This window comes from Chionomys nivalis, chromosome 3, assembly GCF_950005125.1.
Source record: "Chionomys nivalis chromosome 3, mChiNiv1.1, whole genome shotgun sequence".
NCBI lineage: Eukaryota > Metazoa > Chordata > Mammalia > Rodentia > Cricetidae > Chionomys > Chionomys nivalis.
This window is the reverse complement of record NC_080088.1, coordinates 25,789,835-25,813,735: the sequence shown is the minus strand read 5'-3', so window position 1 is coordinate 25,813,735 and position 23,901 is coordinate 25,789,835. Positions and strand designations below refer to the sequence as shown.

At 37.4% G+C, this 23,901-nt stretch overlaps 1 protein-coding gene across 4 annotated transcripts in view; it reads left to right on the top strand.

The window, feature by feature from the left end:
* Positions 1-23,901, top strand: part of Robo1 (roundabout guidance receptor 1) — a 1,002,189-nt gene that overhangs the window by 8,029 nt on the left and 970,259 nt on the right. The gene's annotated exons all lie outside the window — the stretch shown is intronic.

Here is a 23,901-nt window from a genome sequence, read left to right as displayed (position 1 = left end):
ATAAAAAACAACTATTTTGTCTCAAAGTTTCATAACTGGGTCTATTTTTTTCAGACTGCAGGTATAATGCACACCATGAAAACAGAATGTGTCACAGTGACTGCTACCCCTGTTAGCCAGGAAAGAAACAAATCAATAGACAAATAGAGATCTTGGAAGATACACCCCAGTCATGTCCACAGGGACCTGCTTCCTCCAAATAGACCTTCTTTCCCTCAGGTTCCATTAACTCTCACAGTCCTTTTAACTATGAAGGTTTGGGGGGGGGGGCACAACATTGGTTAGCTGCAAGCCTTCATGATTCAATCCACAGTTCCACCTCTGAATGTTTTTGCTTTGAAAAAGAATTATTAAAATATAACTTTTGTGATAATTACAAGCCCTAATTTATAGCATTACTTCTTTTAATTTTTAGATGTTCATTTCTTCTGATTTTTGAAAATTTTATACACAAGAAATATACCTACATCATTTCTTCCCCACCCATATTCTCTGTCCCATGATCCGTTTCCAACAAATGACCTCTCATCCTTTATTATAACATAATATATGTGTGTGCATATGTGTATACATATATATGTATATATATTGCTTTTAATTAGAATTTCAACTTAAGTAGTAATCTTCTAAACAACGAATAAGAATATTTGGATAGTAGCTACTGTGCTGAATATCCCATATTTAGAATGCATTCATCATCATGGACTCTTAAGTTAATAATTATTTGTATAAATAAAGTGATAGGAAAATTTGAAATGAATGAATTAATAAAGGGGTTTAGATGAAGCATTAATAGCTTCAATTAATTTGATTTTAAGTAGACAATAACAGTCATTTAGAATGTATTCATGATCATGTTAGTGAGGATGCATTTATAATTTTTCAAATTGTATACTTTTCAAGCTTTGGCAAGTAAAATATAATCTCAGCCCAATATAAAATAATCACTGGTAACTAGTACCAAAAAGGCCAAGATGAGCAAGAAAAATTATTCCTTTTATCTTCTTTTGATTGAAATAGATTATTTCCTCAGAAAATATATACTGATTATAGATTTTCCTCCTTCTATTATTTCAAGTTCCCACCCACCTCCCCTCCCATCATATCTACCCCATTTCTGTCTCTCATAAGAAACCAAATGGACTTCTAAGGGATAATAATAAAATGAATTGAAATGAAATATGATAAGGTAAAAATGAAACTAACATATTGGAATAGAACAAAATGAACAACCGGAAGAAAAAGAGCCTTAGAAAATCTAATATATACAGGTGTGGACACAGAGACCCACACAATCACACTCATGACTCCCCCCAAAAAACTAAACTGTAAGCTGTAATATATACAAAAGGACTTGTAGGATAAAAAAAGAATAAAATGAATAAATAAAATATATCATTGACTTGTGGCCTATTACCCGTATATAAGCAAATGCATCTTTGTATTTCTGGGTCTGGCTTAGATCACTCAGAATGATTTTATTCTAGTCCCATTTACATGTGAATTTCATTTTTCAATTTTAAAGGCTAAATAATACTTCATTGTGTGAGTGTACCACAGTTTCATTTGTTTATCTGTTGAGTGATGTCTAGGTTGTTTTATATTTCTGTATAACATAAATACCCCACAGTCGTACAACAGGCCTCCATTGAATTAGTAACCCGGTTGAATATGTGTCTCTGTAGTAGAGTGAAACATCCTTTGAATACATACCCAACAGCGGTACAGCAGGCATCCTTTGAATACATGTTCAACGGTGGTACAGTAGGCATCTGTTGAATACATGCTAAACAGTGTGTACAGTAGGCATCTGTTGAATACATGCTCAATAGTGGTACAGCAGGCTCTTGAGGAAGATCAAGTCCCTTCTTCCCGAAAATCACCACGCTGACTTCCATAATTGCTGTACAAGTTTGCAGTCCCACAAGTAATGGATGAATGCTCCCCTTCCTCCACAACTTTGCCAAAATAAAGTCATTTGTTTCATTGATCTTAGACATTCTGAAATGTATAAGAAAAAATTTCAAAGTGTTTTAGTATGCATTTTCGTAATGACCAAGGATGGTAAACATTTTTTAAGTGTTTCCCAACCATTCTGTTTAGATCTGTATCCCACTTTTAATTGGGTTATTTGTTTTCTTGATATTCCAGAGTTCTTGAGTACTGCATACATTTTTGATATTAGAACTCTATCAGATACGTAGTTGGTAAAAATCTTCTCCCATTCTTTGTGTGTGTTAATCTTATTGATTTTTTTCAATGAACTACATCTTTGTTTCATTGATTCTTTGTATCATTTTTGTTTGTTTCTATTTATTCAATTTATGCACAAGTTTGATTATTTTGATCTCATCCTTTTGAGTATGATTTCTTTGTTTTTTGTTTTAGAGCTTTCAGCTATGCTGTTAAGTTACTAATATCTCTAGTTACATTATATAGTAGTCACTTAGTGATTTGAGCTGGCTTCTTGAATCACTTTTTTTTGTGACCCTTAAGTTTGGATATGTTGAAAGGTCATTTTCATTCAATCTTAGAAAGTCTTTTAATTTCTTTTTTGTTTTTTTCCTTTCTTCTTCTTCTTCTTCTTCTTCTTCTTCTTCTTCTTCTTCTTCTTCTTCTTCTTCTTCTTCTTCTTCTTCTTATTCTTACAAATTTTCCCCTCCTCCCTTCTTCCCATTTCCCCCCCTCCCCCAATCCTCCTTCCTCTCCCTCTCCAGTCCAAAGAGCAGTCAGGGTTCCCTGCCCTGTGGGAAGTCCAAGGTCCTTTCCCCTCCATTCAGGTCTAAGAAGGTGAGCAGCCAAACAGACTAGGTTCCCACACAGCCAATACATGCAGTAGAATCAAAATCAAGTGCCATTGTCTTTGGGTTCTCAGTCAGCCCTCCTTGTCAGCCATGTTCAGAGAGTGTGGTTTGATCACATGTTCCATCAGTCCCAGTCCAGCTGGCCTTGGTGAGCTCCCATTAGATCAGCCCCACCGTCACAGACTTCTGCCTTAACCCATTTTCCATTCAGTGGTGAGTTTTTCAGTTTCCAAGTTTTTAAGTTTTCTTTGGTTTCTGTTGCTGATGTCCACCTTGAATGGTCAGATAGAATGAAGGTTGTTACTTTATTTTTTTTTTTCGTATCTATTGAGACTTGCTTTGTGTCCAAGTATGTTTTCAATTTTGAAGAAAGTTTCATGAAGTACTAAAAACAGAGCTATAGTCTTTTGCGTTTGGTTGAAATGTTCTGTAAATATCTTTTGGGTTCATCAGTTAGCTCCAGCATTTCTCTGTTTAGTTCTGGTCTGGATGACTTGTCTATTGGTGAGACTGGGTATTAAAAATTTTTCAGTATTGCATTTAAGGATCAATATCTGATATATATGTAATCAAAATAATTCATGATCTTTGGGTTGGTTCATAGATAGTAAAAATTGTAATATCTTCTTAGGAGATTTTTCCTTTGATGATTATGTTATGTCCTTCCTTATCTCTTCTGATTAGTTTTGGTTTGAAGTCTATTTTGTCAGGTATTGAATGGATATCTGGTTTGCTTCTTAGATTCATTTTCTTGGAGTATCTTTTTCCAACGATTTACCATGAGATAATAATGTTTATCCTTAATGTTGAGGCGTGTTTCTTGGATGGTACAGCAGGATAGATCCTGTTTTCACACATAGTTTGTTATTCTATATCCTTTGTGTAATTTGTTTAACATTTTTATTTATTTTACATACTGACCACAGTTTCCCTTCACTTCTTTCTTCCATTTCTCCCCCTAACTCCCATCTACCCACCTCCCCTTCCACTCTTCCTCTATCTCTACTCAGAAAGGGACAGGCCTCTCGTAGACCTGAACAAAGCATGGCACATCAAGTTGAGGTAGGACTGAGCTCCCAATCCTCCTCCACCCCCAGACCCAATTCAAGGCTGCGCAAAATAATCCATCACATCACAGAAAACAGATTTCCAAAAGCCAACTAAGAAAAAGGGACAGATACTGATCTAATTACTAGGAGCCTTAAAAACAGACAAAGCTTCCCAACTGTCACACATATGCAGAGGGCCTAGGTCAGTAAGTCAGTCCTCCACAGGCTCCCTAACTGTTGATCCAGTGTCCATGTGCTGCCATGTGCTCAGGTCAGCTGTCTCTGTGGGTTCCCTCTCGTGACCTTGACTCTCATGTCTCTTAGAATCCATCCTCCCTTTCTTCAGGATGATTCCCAGAGCTTGGTCCCGTGCTTGGCTGAGGATCTCTACATCTGCTTCCATCAGTTACTAGATAAAGTTCTCTGATGACAATTAGGATAGTCACCCATCTGATTACAGTAGATGGCCAGTTTAGACATCCTCTTCCCCATTCCAAGGAGTATTAGTTGGGTTCATCCTTGGGTATTCTTGGGAGTTTCCCTGACATCAGGTTTATCCCTATCCCAGAAATGACCCCCTAATCAAAATATTTCTTTTGTTATTCTTCAAGTCCTCCTCCCCAACTCTACTCCCTCACTCACCAATCCAACTGGACCTTGCAAGTTCCTAGCCCCATACTCTACCCCCACTTCCAGTTTATGAGAAAGATCTCTTTTGCTTCACCTTCCCAGGTAAATCCATACTTTCCTCTTTGGGCTTTCTTTGATAAAAGCCTCTCTTGGACAGGACAGACTGTGGATTGTAGGCAGGTTATCTTGTACTATGCTCCTAATATTCATTTATGTGTGCTTCCATACCATGTTTGTCTTTCTGGGTCTGGATAACCTCACTCTGAATGAATTTTTTACATCCATATTTTTTTACATCTAACTAATACTGCATTGTATAAACGTACCACATTTTCATTATCCATTCATCAATTGAGGGACACCTAGGTTGTTTCCAGGTTCTTATTCATTATTGTGAATAATGCTACTCTAAATGGAGTCAAATTTGATTTGTATTTCTTTGATGACTAAGGACATTGAACAATTCTTTAGGTGTATTTTGGCCATTTGAGATTCTTCTGTCAATAATTCTCTGTTTAGATCTGTACCACATTTTTAATGGATTATTTGGTGTTTTGATGTCTAGTTTCTTGAGTTCTTTATATATTTTAGAGATCAACCCTCTGTCAGATTTGGGGATGGTGGAGATATATTCCCATTCTGTAGGCTGCTGTTTTATCTTAATTACAGTGTCCCTGGCTTATAGAAGCTTCCTGATTTTAGAACGTACCATTTATTAATTGTTAATCTCAGTGTCTGTGCTACTGGTGTTATATTCAGGGAGTGGTCTCTTTTGCCAGTGTGTTCAAGGCTACATACTACTTTCTCTTTTATAGTTTCAGTGTAACTGTATTTATGTTGAGGTCTTTGATCTTCTTGGACTTGTGCAGAGCGATAGATATGGATTTGTTTGCATTCTTCTACATGCCAAGATCCAATTATGCCAGCATCATTTGTTTAAGATATTTTCTTTTTTCCATTGTGTAATTTTAGCTTCTTTGTCAAAAATCAGGTGTGTGAATATATATCAGGGACTTCTATTCAATTCCATTGATCCATATGTATGTTTTTATGCCAATGCCAACCTGGTTTTTTATTAATGTAACTCTATATTAGAGTTTGAAGTCAGGGATGTTGATACCTTCAGAAGTTCCTGCATTGTACAGGATTGTTTTAGCAATTCTGTGTTTTTGTTTTGTTTTGTTTTTCCATAAAAAGTTGAGTATTGTTCTGTCAAGGTCTGTGCAGAATTGTTTTGGGTTTTTGATGGGATTGCATTTATTCTGTAGATTGCCTTTGGTAAGATTGCCATTTTTACAATGTTAATCCTACCTATCCATGAATATTGGAGATCTTTCTATGTTATGATGTCTCCTGCAATTTCTTTCTTCAATAGCCTATGTCTTTTTACTTGGAAATTGAGACCATTGATTTTATAGATATCACTGAGCAGTGTGTGTTGATTCCTATGATTTCATTGCTGTTGTTGTTGTGGTGGTGGTGGTAGTGGAGTTGGTGGTGTTGGTGTTTGTATGTTTCTTCTCTTTGGTTTGGATGATCTCATACTATGTATCTCCTGTGTTTTCTTATGGGTGTTTAATCTTTTTAGAGTTTTTCTTCTATTGCCTCTTGAAGGGCTGGATTTGTAGATAGATAATCGTTAAACTTAGTTTTATCATGGAATATGTTAGTATCTCCATTGACTGTGATTGAAAGTTTTGTTTGTTATAGTTGTGTGGGTTGGTATCTGTCATCTCTTAGAGTTTGTTGAAGATTTGTTTAGGTGTTGAAGGAGCTGCGGGCTGCATTCCTGCAACCCAGCTCCTGGCCGCCTGGCTAACTTATGCCCCAAAATAACAACAAACAAACTGTATTCATTTAAACACTGCCTGGTCCATTTCTATTAATGTGTGTAGCACCGAGATGCACTTACTGGGAAGATTCTAGCCTACGTCCATCCTGGGTCGGAGCTTCATTGCGTCTGCCCTGGACTGGAGTGGCAGGGCATCTGAGCTCACTTCCCTTCTTCCCAGCATTCTATTCTGTTTACTCCACCCACCTAAAGGCTAGCCAATCAAATGGGCCAAGGCAGTTTCTTTATTAGCCAATGACCTTCCTCCATCATTTAGGCCTTTCTTATTTTAAGAGTCTCAGTTGAGAAGTCAGGTATTATTTTAATAGGTTTGCTCTTAAATGCCACTTAGTATTTTTCCCTTGCATCTTTTAATATTATATCTTTATTTCACACAATTAGTGTTTTGATTGTTACATCCTTAGGGGAATTTCTTTTGTAGTTAAGTCTCTCTGGTGTTCTTTACCCTTCTTATACCTTAATAGGTACCTATATCATTAGGTTAAGGTAATTTTCTTCTATGATTTTGTTGAAAGTATTGTCTATACCTTTTACCTGGGGATTTTATTATTTATAGATTTGGCATTTTCATACTTTCCAAGATTTTCTGGATGCTGTGAGTCAGAATTATTTTATATTTAACATTTTATTTGACCACCATATCCTTTTCTTCTATCTTGACTTCAATGACTCTCTTCCATCACATATATTCTGTTGGTCATGATTGCCTTTGAGATTTCTTTTGAGATTGTTCAAGTTTTCATTTTCAGATTTTGTACAATTTGCGTTTTCTTTATTAATTCTGTTTTGACATCTAGGTCTTAAACTGTTTTGTTTACTTTCTTTCACTGTTTATTTGAATTTGTGTAGATTTCTCTAATGGATCTGTTCATTTCTTCTTTAAGAACCTTTCATATTCAGAAAAGTTATTTTAAGGTCTTTGCCTTGTTCTTAACTATGTTTGAATTCTCAGAGTCTCCTTGGTAGGTTTGCTAGTCTCTAGAGGAGATATATTGTCCTGTCTGTTGTTTTGTTTTCATGCTGTCTTTTATGCACCTTTCTTTGTAAAATTTGTGATTCTAGATGCTGATACCTAATCTTGGATTTGTTGATGTGGTGCTTTGTTCCTTGATTTTTGTTGTGCTTTCTGGTTCTAAGGAGTGTATGTTGGCTGTGTTTCCTGGAAATAAAATCTTTAGGGGTATGCTGTTAGGTCTGGTGACTTGGTTTGTGTAATGTGTTTCTGAAATTTGTTGCTGACAGACACTGAGACGGGTAGATGTACTGGTGGTTAAGGAGGTCCACAGGAGGGAGAAAAGGTGGGTATTCTACCAGGATCTGCTAAGTCCTCTGGGAATGAGAAAAGAGAATGAGTAATGGGCACAACATTCCATCTGCTACAGAGCCGGGGATTTAACTGGGAACCTGGATTTGTGGGAGAAAATGGAGAGTGAAGACCTAAAGCTTGCCTACATGCTTAACTAGTCTACTGGCTTCTCTGATGTCTTGCCTGGTGAGTTCCCAGGGTATGCCAACTGGTGTTAGGACTGGGATAATAACAAGTTGGAGAAGTTATTGCATGGATCCCTAGGAATGGGGCAGATATCAGGAGGCCATAGCTGGTGATCTACTACTACAGAGCTGGGGTTGAGAGTACGGATTAAATTTGAAAGGAAGGAGAATGGTAGAGATCTGTAATTTGCCTACCTGTTTAGCCTGAAAGTTTATTAATGATGAGTCATTTAACTCACAAATATTAAGTATAACCTGCATAATTTTTTCAAGACAAAAGTATGCAATAAGTAAGACTCTACCAGTCATGTCAAATTCCTCAAAGATGCAGTTACACCACGACCTAATATATTTATTCTTTTTCAAAACTATATTTTATTTCACATTAATAGAAATTAAAATTTTTAAAACATGACTCATAAATATTTAGCATCTTTAAGACCTAATTTATTTATTCCTTTTCAAAACTATATTTTATTTCACATTAATAGATATTAAAATTTTAAAGCATGATTCATAAATATTTAGCATCTTTACTTTTGTTTTGTCAAAACCAGGACCTGGCACATACTGTGTACTACTGAGCCGTACTCTAACCTTCTTGTTTTTCTTATAGGATAAAAGGTCTAACTGTGCTGTCCATTTGGTCCCTATGATTGAGATCCTTCTGCCTCGATATTCTGAGTGTTTAGGACCATTGAAATGTATGAAGACAATCCTTGACACATTTTTCACAACAATTCAAATCCAGAACCAATCCAATTTTACAGATGTTGCACATATAAAAGATAGGGCATTTTACACACCAGAACTTTATTCAGTTTTAAAATGGAGTGAAATTCTGATAGTTGTCATAATATGGAAATATTATGCTAAGTTAAATAGATCAGACAGATGTTGTATGAGTCTATTTAATAAAATGTTTAGAGAAACAAAATTCATGAACAGCAATAAAATGATGACAGTAAAAGGATGAAGTTGCTAGAGGTTTTTTATCTAAGGCATACAGCCTCTCAGTTTGGTATAATTGAAAAAATCTGCTGATGGTTACACAACCACATAAGTGCAGTCAATGTCAGCAATGTGTGCAGCTAACAGGAATGAGTTTCATGTTATTACATGTTTTTGTAGAACAACAAAAAAAGTACTTTTGTCAAAAACTTGCCAAATAGTCATTTTCCTTTAGGAAAATTTCTATTCTAATACATTCTTCCAAGACCTTTTAAAATGTTAATTTTAGCCAAAGCACTATAGTCGTTCTGCCTGTTAATATTAGGATAAATGCATTAAGTCTATTGTGGGCTTTATGGAAAATGAAACCCATACATTTTGCTCTTTGAGACAGACAGGACTAAACCAGCACATTCAGCAGCACGAATTAACTGAATCAAGAGGTTGTGCCTCTGGACACAAGAGTGGCTGAAGTCAGATGGCGGTTTCAGAATGAGAAGATGTTTGGGGATGAAACAAATGCAAACTTCGATGCAGGGAAGTAACCTCGAAACCCCAGGAGAACTTCCTGTTGGGTCTAATACAAAGTGCCAATAAGACAATGCCTTAGCCACCTGCCCAGACAAGCTGCCAGATCAAAGCTGACTGTGATCAAATGGGATTACTGCACTGACACAAATGTATGCGGATATCGGGAATTGCAGATTATGGCGCATCTGCTGCTCACCTCTGAAGTGTTGGGAGCAGGATATGACAAGCACGGATTGCGCATCAGTATAATAGCCATGTACTTCAGTGCTGGGCATTTAAATGCTGCAGTCACATGATCCTTCTCTACCTCCCCCTTTAGCTTAGTTATTGACATTTTTGCAACATTACTCTAACTCACCCTTCTTGTGCACGTGCCATTGAACACTTACAGAAACTTTCCTCCACAGATAATGATATAAAACTCTTTGAGATCAAATTATCCTTTGAACACTACACAGCAATAGGACTACTCACAGGCCAGGCAGAGGACATGAGTCACCGCTCTAGAGGTGGTGATACCTGGGAGAACAGAGATGATAAATGAGATGGACTAAAGTCTCAGGCAAAAGTCAACTTTACCCAGGGTATCAGACAGTTTATACTCAAATGATAAGGGGAGTGGATGGAGAGAGGTGGGGAAGTTGGTGAAAGAAGGGGAGAGGGGAACTGAGGCTAGTATGTAAATTAAAAAAATATGAATGGAAAAAGACAAGTCAAATGAGAAGAGTGTACAATCAAAAGGGCAAGATACAAATGGAAGACAAGCTGCACACGACTGGCAAGCTGTATGAAGCAAAACCATGTTGATCCATAGAGGCACATAAACAGACAGCAATAGACAGTTGTAATGAATAATCTGATGTGAACTCACTCCTATCCATGTTACTATGGGAGGCACACAAAAGAACATTCCAGGAAAAATATTTTGAAGAAGCTGAGGTCACAAGACATCTCTTTTGGAATTTTCTCACAGGACTCCATTCTTATACTACATTATGACAATAAAGGTCTTTTTTTTCTAGTTGAGAAACATATGGGTGAACTTTGTTATTATTATTTTTTTTCTTGATACCATTGTCTTTCTATAGAGTTAAATTAGGCTCGAGAAGCACACAAAGACGGCAAAAAGTTTCCAACATTATTAACTTACTATAAAAATCTCCAACCTAGAAAACATAATCAGTCTCTGAGTTTTGTGGAGTGTTTGGAGAAAAAGGAAGAATTATTAATATGGTGTGTCAAAGGATGAATGCTTGTTTGTGTGGAAGTTGTCTGGAACTGCACCTTGAGGTGAGGCACCAGTGAATGACAGTTTATATTTTGCTTTAGCTTATACGCTATACTGGCAAAGTTAGCGAGCTCTGAAGCTTTCCCTCTCCTTAGTTCTTGTCTTTTATTCCATACATTCTTTATCCAGTGTTTTCCACTGTTGGTGGATGAAAAAACAATCAATAGAGGGGAGGGCAAAAGGACATGGTGCTGCCTGCCCAGAGGCTCCTCTTTATGACTTTTGCTTTTCCTTGATTCCTGTAATGTTTTTCATCATTTACTCTGAAATTCTTCCCCTCTACTAATTATTCTCCCAGAATGAGCAAGACCTGGCTATCAACAGACATGCATCCTGTACAAGCACATCTACAGTTGAAAAGTTCTACACCTAAAGGGATATTGTCAACTGAGTGAAAATAATGCCTCCCCTAGATAAGTTCAGTTTCCCACATAGACCAGCTCCTAAGTCCCACTGTGTTTATCTCTGTTCTATCAAGTCCACCTCTTCTTTTTTGTTTGTTTGTTTTTGTTTTTTGAGACATGGTTTCTCTGTGGTTCAAGTCCACTTCTTCAATCTTCTGCAACGCCTACTTCTACAGTCAGTTCTCAGAAAAAAAAAATTAAATCCTATTGCTTCCCTTTATAGTCAGTGATTTTCACGGGGTCATGCCCCATCCATTTCTTTATAGTTATTTTTAGCATAGTAAGTGGGTGCTTCTCTCATTTTCATAAACACCTCATTCTAGTAGAGTTTTCATAATCTTTTCTTCTTAAATTATATGTCGAAGTGCACCTTGTTACCATACCACCTATAGCTCCTTTAAAACTGAACATCTTGAAATAGTGTGCTGTACCTATAATCCTCTAATTCTTACCTCATGATCAGCAACATATGCAGACAATGCTAGACTCTTCTCACACTTAGCCTACAAAGATTTAACAAGGTCAAATGAGTGGATAGGATTTAGATTTATCATCAAACATTTTTTTACAAACACATCCCTTTCTGAATTTCCTCCATGAGTTCAACCTTCCTCCTTAAATCTCCTGTTTCTCTCTTCCTTCTCAACTTTTCCATTCTTGTACATTCTTTGAGTCTAACCTGTGAGATATTTATTGTTCTATTCATTCTGCATGATTTCCTTCATAACCAAAGCCTTAAAGTTTACCTCCTAGAGAGTGAAATGACAATAGAATTCTAATAACTGTCATATAGAGATAATAATTTTAGAATACTTAGTTCTTGTTCAGCCTCTTCGGAAAAAGCACCTTTAAAGTTCACATGTAATTCTCCACATCAGGCAATAGAAATAGTCATCACTGGTTCACTTAGGAGGTATTGCTGACTGTCATGGTCCATGTTTCACAGCTCGGTGGTAGATCCCAAGTCAGAATCTATACTCATCACACTGAAAGACACCAACAAATATATTTCTCCATGAGAAATATTCCAATATTAGCAGTATGTAAAGCTCAGATGAGTTCTTTTAAATGGTTTCAGTATCTAGCTTGTTCCTCCCCAACTTCATCACTTAAATTAGCATGTTCAGGCATGTAAGGTAGGCAATTCTGTGATTTTTAAGTGGTGTAAGCGATCCTACAACTTGGCAGAAAGTGTCATAAATTTCTTTACTACAGAGAAATCATACTCAAACCTGAACGGTTCACCCTAGATATATATTTCTTAAAACTTTTAGATTGAAGGCATTTCCTCATTAGACTAATATCGTTTTCATAAAGTATTCACAATTAATAACCAGCGAAAGAAGTGCTGCCTGAATCCTCAGTCTATATATGCCCTATTGAATATATTCACTCAAAATAACTTTGAACAAAAATGACGTCCAGTCTACATTTAATAAACAATCTATTCAAAATGCCCTATTTCCTGATCCGTTTATTTGGGTTTCAAACTTTAGCATCATCCTCAGTTTTATCTGACCCTTCTCACTCTCTTAGACTCTCATTCTCTACATCAAACATATTGAGCCACATCCCATATTTTGGAGATTTGGGGAATCTGTAAAATTTTCAAAATTATATCTCAGACATGTTTCTTCACTTCTCTCTGTCCTCTTCAAAATCTCTGAAAACAAGTTCTATAAATTCCTTTAATCCTGACTTATGCTTTCATGACAGACCCTCCCATAATTTATGGGCTCTCCTTGAACAATCTAATAAAATGTATGTGTCTCTACCACTCTTGAACCATACTTTTAATCTCCCCTAATTTCTTGATTTTATAGGACCTCCCTGTTTTGAAATTCTTTACACATATTTTCAAGTCCCTGATTTTATTTATTTTTTATTTTTGAGAAAAAAATGACATACATGTTTATTCTTTGTGTGTCTTACTAATGGACTGCTGGCACCCACAGAAAATGCTATCTAGTTCAATGTTTCCCCAATTGTTAGCACAGTGATTTATACGTGGATGTTATTGAAAACACATGTGCTGAATGATTATGTGGTGGAATATATTTTAAACTTATCACTACTCTGTTGTTTCATTTTTTTTCTTTGGAGTAGAGTAACCAAATATTCTTTGGTTTCCTTTTTCATAAAAAGCTAATACATTTAGTGTGAGACATACATATCAACTATTTCTGTAGTTCAGCAGACAGAAAAAGAATCTATGCTTTCCTGACACTTTGTTTTCATAGTAAAAGGATTTATACACCATAGGAAATCATTGACTTCCCCTAGAGCTAAGACTACTGGAGAATAGGAAGCAAGTATCATTTCTGTTTGTAACCTCTGCACATAAAACAGTATCTGGCACACAGGTGATAATTAAATTCTTATATTTGTTGAATGGATGGGCTGGTTTCCTGTATTATTGGAATGTTTGGGGCACTGTGACCAATATTACAGCTACTATATTCTAACAGTGAAGTTCTGCAGCTTTCTTCTGGGAAAAATAAAAGAGAAAAAAGATGGTGTCTAAGCCTCTGGCAGTCTGTACTGACCCTTTGAGTAAAGAGAAAAAGTACTTTGAGAGCTAAATAATCAGATTTTCAGTGCGTTGCAAAACTCATCCACAGTGCTAGGGAAAGCATAATAGATAGTTGGAATATAACCACTATGCTCACATAGTTAATGAAAACAGAGGCTATGAGTTTGGAAGACAGTATGGAGGAAGCATATGAGAATGTTTGGAGGGAGGAAAGCAAAGATGAAAATTATATAATTATATTATAGTCCACTCAAATAAAAATTTTTTTTACAGAATATACACACATTAGTCTACTACCCAATATATACTTGTTTCAATAATTTTTATTGAAAATAGATTCTTCTCTCATAAAATACATCTGGACCACACCTTCCTCTCTCTCTACTTCTTTTTTTTTTTTATTTATTTATTTTTATTCTTTTTTAATTAAAATTTCCACCTGCTCCCCGTTTCCCATTTCCCTCCCCTCCTCCCAAATATTGCCCCCTCCCCCCACTTCCCTCCCCCTATCCCCACTCCTCTTCTCCTCCCCCCACACCATTCCCCCTCCCTCTTGATACTGAAGAGCAGTCCAAATTCTCTGCCCTGCGGGAAGACGAAGGTCTTCTGTCTACTTCCAGGAAGGTGAGCATCTAAACAGGCTAAGCTCCCACAAAGCCGGTTCATGTATTAGGATCGAAACCTAGTGCCATTGTCCTTGGCTTCTCATCTGCCTTCATTGTCCGCCATGCTCAGAGAGTCCGGAATCAACCCATGCTTATTCAGTCCCAGACCAGCTGGCCTTGGTGGGCTCCCAATAAATCAGTTCCACTGTCACAGTGGGTGGGTGCATCCCTCGTGGTCCTGATTTTTTGCTCATGTTCTCCCTCCTTCTGCTCCTCATTTGGACCTTAAGAGCTCAGACCGTTGCTCCAAATTGAGACTCTGTCTCTACCTCGATCCATCGCCAGATGAAGGTTCTAAGGAGATATGCAAGATATTCATCAGTATAGGATAGGGTCATTTCAGGTTCCCTCTCCTTAGTTGCCCAAGGTACCAGCTGGGGACATATTCCTGGACACCTGCGAACCCCTCAAGAGTCAAGTCTCTTGCCAACCCTAAGATGGCTCCCTTAGATAGGGTATATACTTCGATGCTCCCGTATCAATCCTTCCTATATCCCAACCATCCCAATCCCCCGAGTTCCTCCCATCCTCCCCTTCTCATGTTTCTCATCCCATTTCCCCTTTACCCCATGCCACCTCACCCGCAAGCTCCCAGTTTTTGCCCTGCAATCTTGTCTACTTCCCCCTCTCCATGCGGATGACTATATGATTTTCTTTGGGTTCACTTTCTTATTTAACTTCTATAGGATCACAAATTATATGCTTAATGTCTTTTATTTATGGCTAGAAACCGATTATGAGTGAGTACATCCCATGTTCCTCTTTTTGGGTCTGGGATACCTCACTCAGGATAGTGTTTTCTATTTCCATCCATTTGCACGCAAAATTCGAGAAGTCATTGTTTTTTACTGCTGAGTAGTACTCTAATATGTATATATTCCACACTTTCTTCATCCATTCCTCCATTGAAGGGCATCTAGGTTGTTTCCAGGTTTTGGCTATTACAAACAATGCTGCTATGAACATAGTTGAACAGATACTTTTATCATTTGATGGGGCATCTCTTGGGTATATTCCCAATAGTGGTATTACTGGATCTTGGGGTAGGTTGATCCCAAATTTCCTGAGAAATCGCCACACTGATTTCCAGAGTGGTTGCACAAGTTTGCATTCCCACCAGCAATGAATGAGTGTGCCTCTTTCTCCACAACCTCGCCAGCAAAGGCTATCATTGGTGTTTTTGATTTTAGCCATTCTGACAGGTGTAAGATGGTATCTCAAAGTTGTTTTAATTTGCCTTTCCCTTATCGCTAAGGAGGTTGAGCATGACCTTAAGTGTCTTTTGGCCATTTGAATTTCTTCTGTTGAGAATTCTCTGTTCAGATCAGTGCCCCATTTTTTTATTGGGTTCATTAGCATTTTAAAGTTTAGTTTCTTGAGTTCTTTATATATTTTGGTGATTAGACCTTTGTCTGTTGCAGGGTTGGTGAAGATCTTCTCCCAGTCAGTGGGTTGCCTTTTTGTCTTAGTGACAGTGTCCTTTGCTTTACAGAAGCTACTCAGTTTCAGGAGGTCCCATTTATTCAATGTTGTCCTTAATGTCTGTGCTGCTGGGGATAAACGTAGGAAGTGATCTCCTGTACCCATATGTTGTAGAGTACTTCCAACTTTTTCTTCTATCAGGTTCAATGTGTTCAGACTAACATTGAGGTCTTTAATCCATTTGGACTTGAGTTTTGTGCATGGTGATAGATATGGATCTATTTTCATTCTTCTACACGTTGACAACCAGTTCTGCCAGCACCATTTGTTGAAGATGCTCTCTTTTTTCCATTGAATACTTTTAGCTCCTTTATCAAAAATTAGGTGTTCATAAGTTTGTGGGTTAAAATCAGGGTCTTCTACTCGGTTCCATTGATCGACTTCTCTGTTTTTATGCCAATACCAAGCTGTTTTCAATACTGAGGCTTTGTAATAGAGTTTGAGGTCAGGGATGGTAATGCCTCCAGAAGATCCTTTATTATATAAGATTGTTTTGGCTATCCTGGGTTTTTTGTTTCTCCATATAAAGTTGATTATTGTCCTCTGAAGATCTGTGAAGAATTTTGATGGGATTTTAATGGGGATTGCATTGAATCTATAAATTGCCCTTGGTAGAATTGCCATTTTTACTATGTTGATCCTCCCTATCCAAGAGCAAGGGAGATCCTTCCATTTTCTGGTATCCTCCTCAATTTCTTTCTTCATTGACTTAAAGTTCTTGTCAAATAGATCCTTTACTTCCTTGGTTAGGGTTACCCCAAGATATTTTATGCTATTTGTGGCTATCGTGAATGGTGATGCTTCTCTGATTTCCATCTCTGCTTCCTTATCCTTTGTGTATAGGAGGGCAACTGATTTTTTGGAATTTATCTTGTATCCTGCAACGCTACTAAAGGTGTTTATCAGCTGAAGGAGTTCTTTGCTGGAGTTTTTGGGGTCGCTTATGTACACTATCATATCGTCTGCAAATAATGAAAGTTTAACTTCTTCCTTTCCGATTTGAATCCCTTTGATCCCCTTATGTTGTCTTATTGCTATTGCTAGAATTTCAAGCACTATATTAAAGAGGTATGGAGAGAGTGGACAACCTTGTCGTGTTCCTGATTTTAGTGGAATAGCTTTGAGTTTCTCTCCATTTAATTTGATGTTAGCTGACGGCTTGCTATAAATAGCTTTTATTATAGTTAGGAACGACCCTTGTATTCCTAATCTCTCTAAGACCTTTATCATAAAGGGATGTTGAATTTTGTCAAATGCTTTTTCAGCATCTAATGAAATGATCATATGTTTTTTTACTTTCAGTTTATTTATATGATGGATTACATTGATAGATTTTCGTATGTTGAACCAGCCCTGCATCTCTGGGATGAAGCCTACTTGATCATAATGGATAATTTTTCTAATGTGTTCTTGGATTCGGTTTGCCAGTATTTTATTGAGTATTTTTGCGTCGATGTTCATGAGTGAGATTGGCCTGTAGTTCTCTTTCTTGGTTGTGTCTTTGTGTGGTTTTGGTATCAGAGTAACTTCAGCTTCATAAAAGGAATTTGGCAATGACTTCTCTGTTTCAATATTGTGAAATACATTAAGGAGTATAGGTATTAGGTCTTCTTGGAAGTTCTGGTAGAATTCTGCATTGAAGCCGTCTGGACCTGGGCTTTTTTTGGTGGGGAGGTTTTTTATAACAACTTCTAATTCTTTGCGACTAACAGGTCTATTTAGATTGTTCACCTGGTCCTGGTTTAACTTGGGTATATGGTACTTATCTAAAAAAGTGTCCATTTCTATAACATTTTCCAATTTTGTGGCATACAGGTTTTTGTAGTAAGATCTAATGATTCTCTGAATTTCCTCTGAGTCTGTGGTTATGTCTCCCTTTTCATTTCTAATTTTGTTAATTTGCGTATTCTCTTTCCGCCGTTTGATTAGTTTGGATAGGGGTTTATCAATCTTATTGATTTTCTCCATGAACCAGCTTTTTGTTTCATTGATTCTTTGGATTGTTTTCTGTGTTTCTATTTTGTTGATTTCAGCCCTCAATTTGATTATTTCCAGTCTTCTACTTCTCCTAGGTGAGTCTGCTTCTTTTTTTTCTAAAGCTTTCAGGTGGGCTATTAAGTCTCCAATGTGTGCTTTCTCCGTTTTCTTTAAGTGGGCACTTAATGCTATGAATTTTCCTCTTAGCACTGCTTTCATAGTGTCCCATAGGTTTGAGTATGTTGAGTCTTCGTTTTCATTGAATTCAAGAAAGACTTTAATTTCTTTCTTTATTTCTTCCTTGATCCAGGTGTGGTTCAGTAGTTGACTGTCCAGTTTCCATGAGTTCATAGGCTTTCTGGGGATAGCATTGTTGTTGAATTCTAACTTTAATCCATGGTGATCTGATAAGACACAGGTGGTTACCGATATTTTTTTGTAACTGTGTAAGTTTGCTTTGTTACCGAGTATGTGGTCTATTTTCGAGAAGGTTCCATGAGCTGCAGAGAAGAAGGTATATTCTTTCCTATTTGGGTGGAATGTTCTATAGATGTCTGTTAAGTCCATTTGATTCATTACCTCCCTTAATCCTCTTATTTCTCTGTTAGGTTTCTGTCTGATTGACCTGTCCATTGGTGAGAGAGGAGTGTTGAAATCTCCTACTATTAGTGTGTGTGGTTTGATGACTGCCTTGAGTTTTAGTAACGTTTCTTTTACATAAGTGGGTGCTTTTATATTAGGGGCATATATATTCAGGATTGAGATTTCATCCTGGTGAATTGTTCCTGTTATGAGTAAAAAATGTCCATCTCCATCTCTTTTGATTGATTTTAGTTTGAAGTCAACTTTCTTAGAAATTAGTATGGCCACACCTGCTTGTTTCTTAGGTCCGTTTGCTTGATAAACCTTTTCCCAGCCCTTTACTCTGAGTAGATGTCTGTCTTTGTGGTTGAGGTGTGTTTCTTGTAAGCAGCAGAATGTTGGATCTTGTTTTCGTATCCAATCTCTTAGCCTGTGCCTCTTTATAGGTGAGTTGAGTCCATTGATGTTAAGTGATATTAATGACCAGTGGTTGTTAACTCCGGTCATTTTTCCTTTCTTTCTTTCTTTCCTTTGGTAGTAGAGTTTGTGTGTTTCCCTTCTTCAAGTTGTGCTGGTGAAGGGTCATTAGATGTCTGAGTTATTGTGGGCATTGTTGGATTCCTTGGTTTGTGATTTTCCTTCAATTACTTTCTGAAGGGCTGGATTTGTAGCTACGTATTGTTTAAATTTGTTTTTATCCTGGAAAACTTTGTTTTCTCCATTTATAGTGAACGAAAGCTTGGCTGGGTATAGTAGTCTGGGCTTGCATCCATGGTCTCGTAGTTTCTGCAGTATATCTATCCAGGACCTTCTGGCTTTCATGGTTTCCATAGAGAAATCAGGTGTAAGTCTGATAGGTTTACCTTTATAGGTAACTTGACCTTTTTCCTTTGCGGCTCTTAATATTCTTTCTTTATTCTGTATGTTTTGTGTTTTGATTATTATATGACGAGGAGATGTTTTTTTTTGATCCAGTCGATTTGGTGTTCTGTATGCTTCTTGGACCTTCAAAGGAATATCTTTCTTAAGGTTGGGAAAGTTTTCTTCTATAATTTTATTAAATATATTTTCTGGACCATTGAGTTGTACTTCTTCTCCTTCTTCTATCCCTATTATTCTTAGGTTTGGCCTTTTTATTGTGTCCCAGATTTCCTGAATGTTTTGTGATGAGAATTTGTTGGTTATGCTGTTTTCTTTGATGAGAGTGTTTATTTTCTCTATGGTATCTTCAGTGTCTGAGATTCTTTCTTCTATCTCTTGTAATCTGTTGGTGGTACTTGTCTCTGTAGTTCCTGTTCGTTTATTCAAATTTTCCATCTCCATCCTTCCCTCGGTTTGTGTTTTCTTTATTACTTCCACTTCATTCTTCAAGTCTTGAACCGTTTCCCTTACCTGTTTGATTACTTTTTCTTGTTTCTCTTGGTTTTCTTGGGTATCTTTGAGATATTTATTCATTTCCTCTACCTTTTTGTTTGTAATCTCTAATTGGTTGTGGCAGTTTTTCACCTCCTGTTTAAGGTCCTCTATTATTTTCATAAAATTCACTTTTGAGTCGAATTCTTCTAATTCTTCTGAATTAGGGTGTAGACTTCTCATTTCGGGATTCCTGGATCCTGGTGATGTCACGTTGCCTTTCAAGTTGTTGGGGGAATTCTTGCATTGGCGCCTGCCCATCTTTTCCTTCAAATGGAGGCAGGAGAGGCCTGATGTCTTGGACCAGTCTTTGCTGTGACTAACTCTCTAGGTATATCTCCTCAGTGTAGGGGCAGGAACCGTTCCCTTCCAGATGAACTCCTCAACACCAAAACATGGATGCGTGGTATTCTAATGACCCGCGTAAAGAAGGCCGGATGCAAGGGGTCAGGCGGGGTCCAGTAGAACACAGGCGACACTGCAGTACAAGCTGGAGGTGCCTGTGCTCCCTTTCGGGGGTTGCTGAGGCCTGCCTGCTAGGCAGGCACTCACTGCTCTGGTTGGGTAGCCTTAGTGTAGGGGCGTTTGTGCTCTCTACCGGGACAGTCCGCCCCAGGATAGCACACACTCACCCGTCCCGATGAAACTTCTCGGCACCTACACAGGAACTCCTGGATGCCCCAATGAGCCAGGGACTAAGGGAAGTAGGGCGCAGGCAGAGCAGGTCCAGCAGATCACAGCAGAGACTGCAGACCCAGCAGCAGGGGCCCGCTTTCCCTGGCGGGGACCTTGAGGCCTGCCCTCTAGTCAGGGACTCACTGCTCTGGGTTGGTAGCCTTAGTGAAAATCCTCTCTCTCTACTTCTAACAGCTCCTCCCCACCTCCCTTTTCCCCCAGATCCATCCACCCTCTGTTCCCTCATCAGGAAAGAGCAAGCCTCCAAAAGACAACAGTCAAACAGGACAAAGCAAGGCGCAGTAAGACAAGGCAAAAGCCCTGATATTGAGACTGAGCATAGCAACCCTTTAGGAGGAAGAAATTCAAGAGTAGGTGAAAAATTCAGAGATATACATGCTCCCACTGTTAGGAGTGCCATGAAAACACAAAGCTAACAGCATAAAACACACAGATATGTACATATTAGATTCAGTAAATGATAATCAAGCTACAATCCATAGGCCCAGAGAGGTTAGACAAAGAAGAGGGCTAAAGGGATGGTTTTCTCCCTGAGAAGAAGAAATAAAGTTTGAGGTTGGACTAGTCTGTGAATGGGGGAAGGATGCAGGAGGGATCAAGTGGGGGCCAAAATGGACTAGAGAGTTCAGGGAAAGACAGCTTTCTGTAATGGTGAATATATCCCCCAAACTACAGTTCAACACATTTAAAGTAAACAGATATGTTGTCAACATATGAAATTTACTTGTCTGTACAGTTTGCTTCTCTAGTGGAGTGTTGAACTAAGCATATTGGAAATACAGATCATTGTCTTTAGTCATATTACTTTTATTAGAATATATAAATAATTCAATGTACTTGCATTTTAGTTCTATCATCAGGAAATGCAAAAAAAAAAACGTCTTAAAGAATGAAAGGGTAAGGAAAATATAAAACAGTACAACTTTTTGTTGTTGTTTTGGGGTTTTTATTTTTTGAAATATTTTTTGAGAGAGTCTCACCATGTAGGCCTAGTTGGATATTGCTATATAGAAAATATCTTTTATCTGGTTAAATGTATTAAAACATCTTTATGATATAGCTTAGTTATTTTAAAAATGCTTTAAATATTTATAGTTATTTAGATACTATTTTAAAATATATGTGCTATTAATTCTAAATCTTAGAATTGGAGTGCCCTAAACAATATTGCATAAGGTCATATTTTACTGGAAGTCAGCTAATTTTTCCTTTTAGTTATGGTTACCTATTGAGATTTATATGTATATATACACATACATTATATATAATTTAATTGTAAATATGTGTGAAACCTACTTTATACACAGAGGCATACGAATATATGTGTGTATATGTGTATGTTTGGCAAAACCTCACAAAATGTCTTAAAAATTGGAAATTCAAGTGTGCTTGAATTTAAGAAATTCTGCACTATTTAGTGATTGGTTATGTGTTTTCTCTTCTTGTTTCTTTAAACAAAAAGTATCTGTGTGTGCACGTGGTATGTGTGTGTGCACGTGGTATGTGTGTGTGTGTGTGTTTGTGTGTGTGTGTGTGGTGTAGATCAGAAGACATCTTTGCTGGGTCAGTTTCCTATGTCCACATTTGCTTCATTTGCTTGAAGTCTGTGTAGAGAATCGAGGGTTCCAGGAATGTGAAGCAAGAACCTTTCACTGCTGGGCTGCCTCCATGGTCCCCACTGTCCTCTGTTTTGCTCAGTTATGTGTCATGGTGAACTTCTTCAAACTTGCAGGCAATTTTCTTAAAGAGGACTAACATCTATCTCGCACTTTTCTCAGATTTTCATTCCATCTCACAGTGAGTCATATAAATCATTCTCAGTTTCTCATAAATATATTTTGGGTCACACTGTGACTATAAGTAAATGTTCTATGTGTGAGAAATATATAAAATATCCTTCTCAGAGGACTCTATAGTCCATTATAGAATAACCTGGGGTCCACCTTTTAAAATATATTTTAATTTTATTTTTAATTCTGCATATATTTATATATATGCATGGGTGTATTTGCACCTGTGAGTGAAGATACCATTAAATTCAGAAAGTAGCATGGGTTTTCCTGAAGATACTAATGGTTTAAGTCCCCTATGGAAATGCTGTAAACTGAGTTTGGGTTTTAGCAAGAGATGTACACAGTCTCAATTACTGAGCAATCTCTCCAGTCTTACTTTTGATTATCCTCCGTCTGCATCCTGAGTGTTGACACATCGGTTTGTGACAAGCACCTACTCTGGGATCTTTTTTTCTGTCATATGTAAGCCATTAAATTATATTTTGTTTTCATTTTAGTACATAACATTTCTACTTCAGTATTTGCTCCTTTCATTACATTCTTACGTTTTTGTTTAGAAGTGTTTGCTCATCTATAAATAATTTTTGTGGTTCTCACTATTACTATACTACACTCTTAATTTCTCTAGACTCATTAGTGCAGCTTGTTTTTTAAATCTGTATGTGTCACCAATATGTGCATGCAACGATTGCACCCTTAGGGTTATTGTGCTTTGCTGCTTGTTGCTGCGGTTCATAGGTGTCACAGCTGGAGCGGAACTTTGGTTGCCTCCCTCCTTTGAAAGCTTGTATGGTACTTTCTGGTACTATGAGAGCAAATCCTCAGAGAGGCTTTCAAGTTATAACCCATTTTGGGGTCCAATGGGTCCTGTGTCCAAAGCGCATGGTGTCTTAAGCAATAAAGATTTTCTCTCTACCTCCGGTGGGGATGTGGCAACCAAGGACAATAGCTAGAGCTTATAATATTTGGGAAGTTCCTTGGAAAACCTTAACCAAGCCTTAAAAATGGGTTTCTTATGCCTAGTGTTAGGGATTTTATAGAAAGTCTATGTCTTGTGGTGGGAACATTTTCTACCCATGGGAATCTTTTATTTAATCTACATATGTATATGCAAACTTACATGTATTATAGTTCATTTTAATTATGTAGTTATTAATATAATTTTAAGGCTTTGCAGACATCCTTATTCTTATTTTATCTCCTTTCTTTTTCCATATTTTTCTACTCTACTATATAAAGTCCTCTCATTTTTCTATTTTCTATCCTAAATCACTGGTTCCCTGCTTTTCCCTTTCTATTGTTCCCCACTAAATGGTTCATTTTTACTCTCCAATTGAATGTAAGGCCCTCACAACATGAGGGAAATCAAGCTCCATACTGAAACTTAGTCAACAACCTGAATCTTGCAAAGTCATAGACCTTTGAGGAGAACTTACAACTGCAGTATTGCTAAACCAACACAATCCATAACTTTATTCTGTAAATGTATCCTTATTGCAGAGAAGAGTGTATTTCTTACCCATTATCATTAAAAGTTCACTTTATAGTGGACAAAGACCACTAGAGAGAACCACCACTGACCAAAATGTAATTGTGGAGCCTAGTCACAGAGAATACATCTACAACACAACACATGAATCTGAGGTTCAGGGTTTATTGTGGAAGAACTGGTGGAAACATTATAAGAGCCCAGGGAACAGGATTTTGCTGAGAGATGATGTCTCATATATGTCAGAGAAGCTATGCTTATGGAGCCTCGC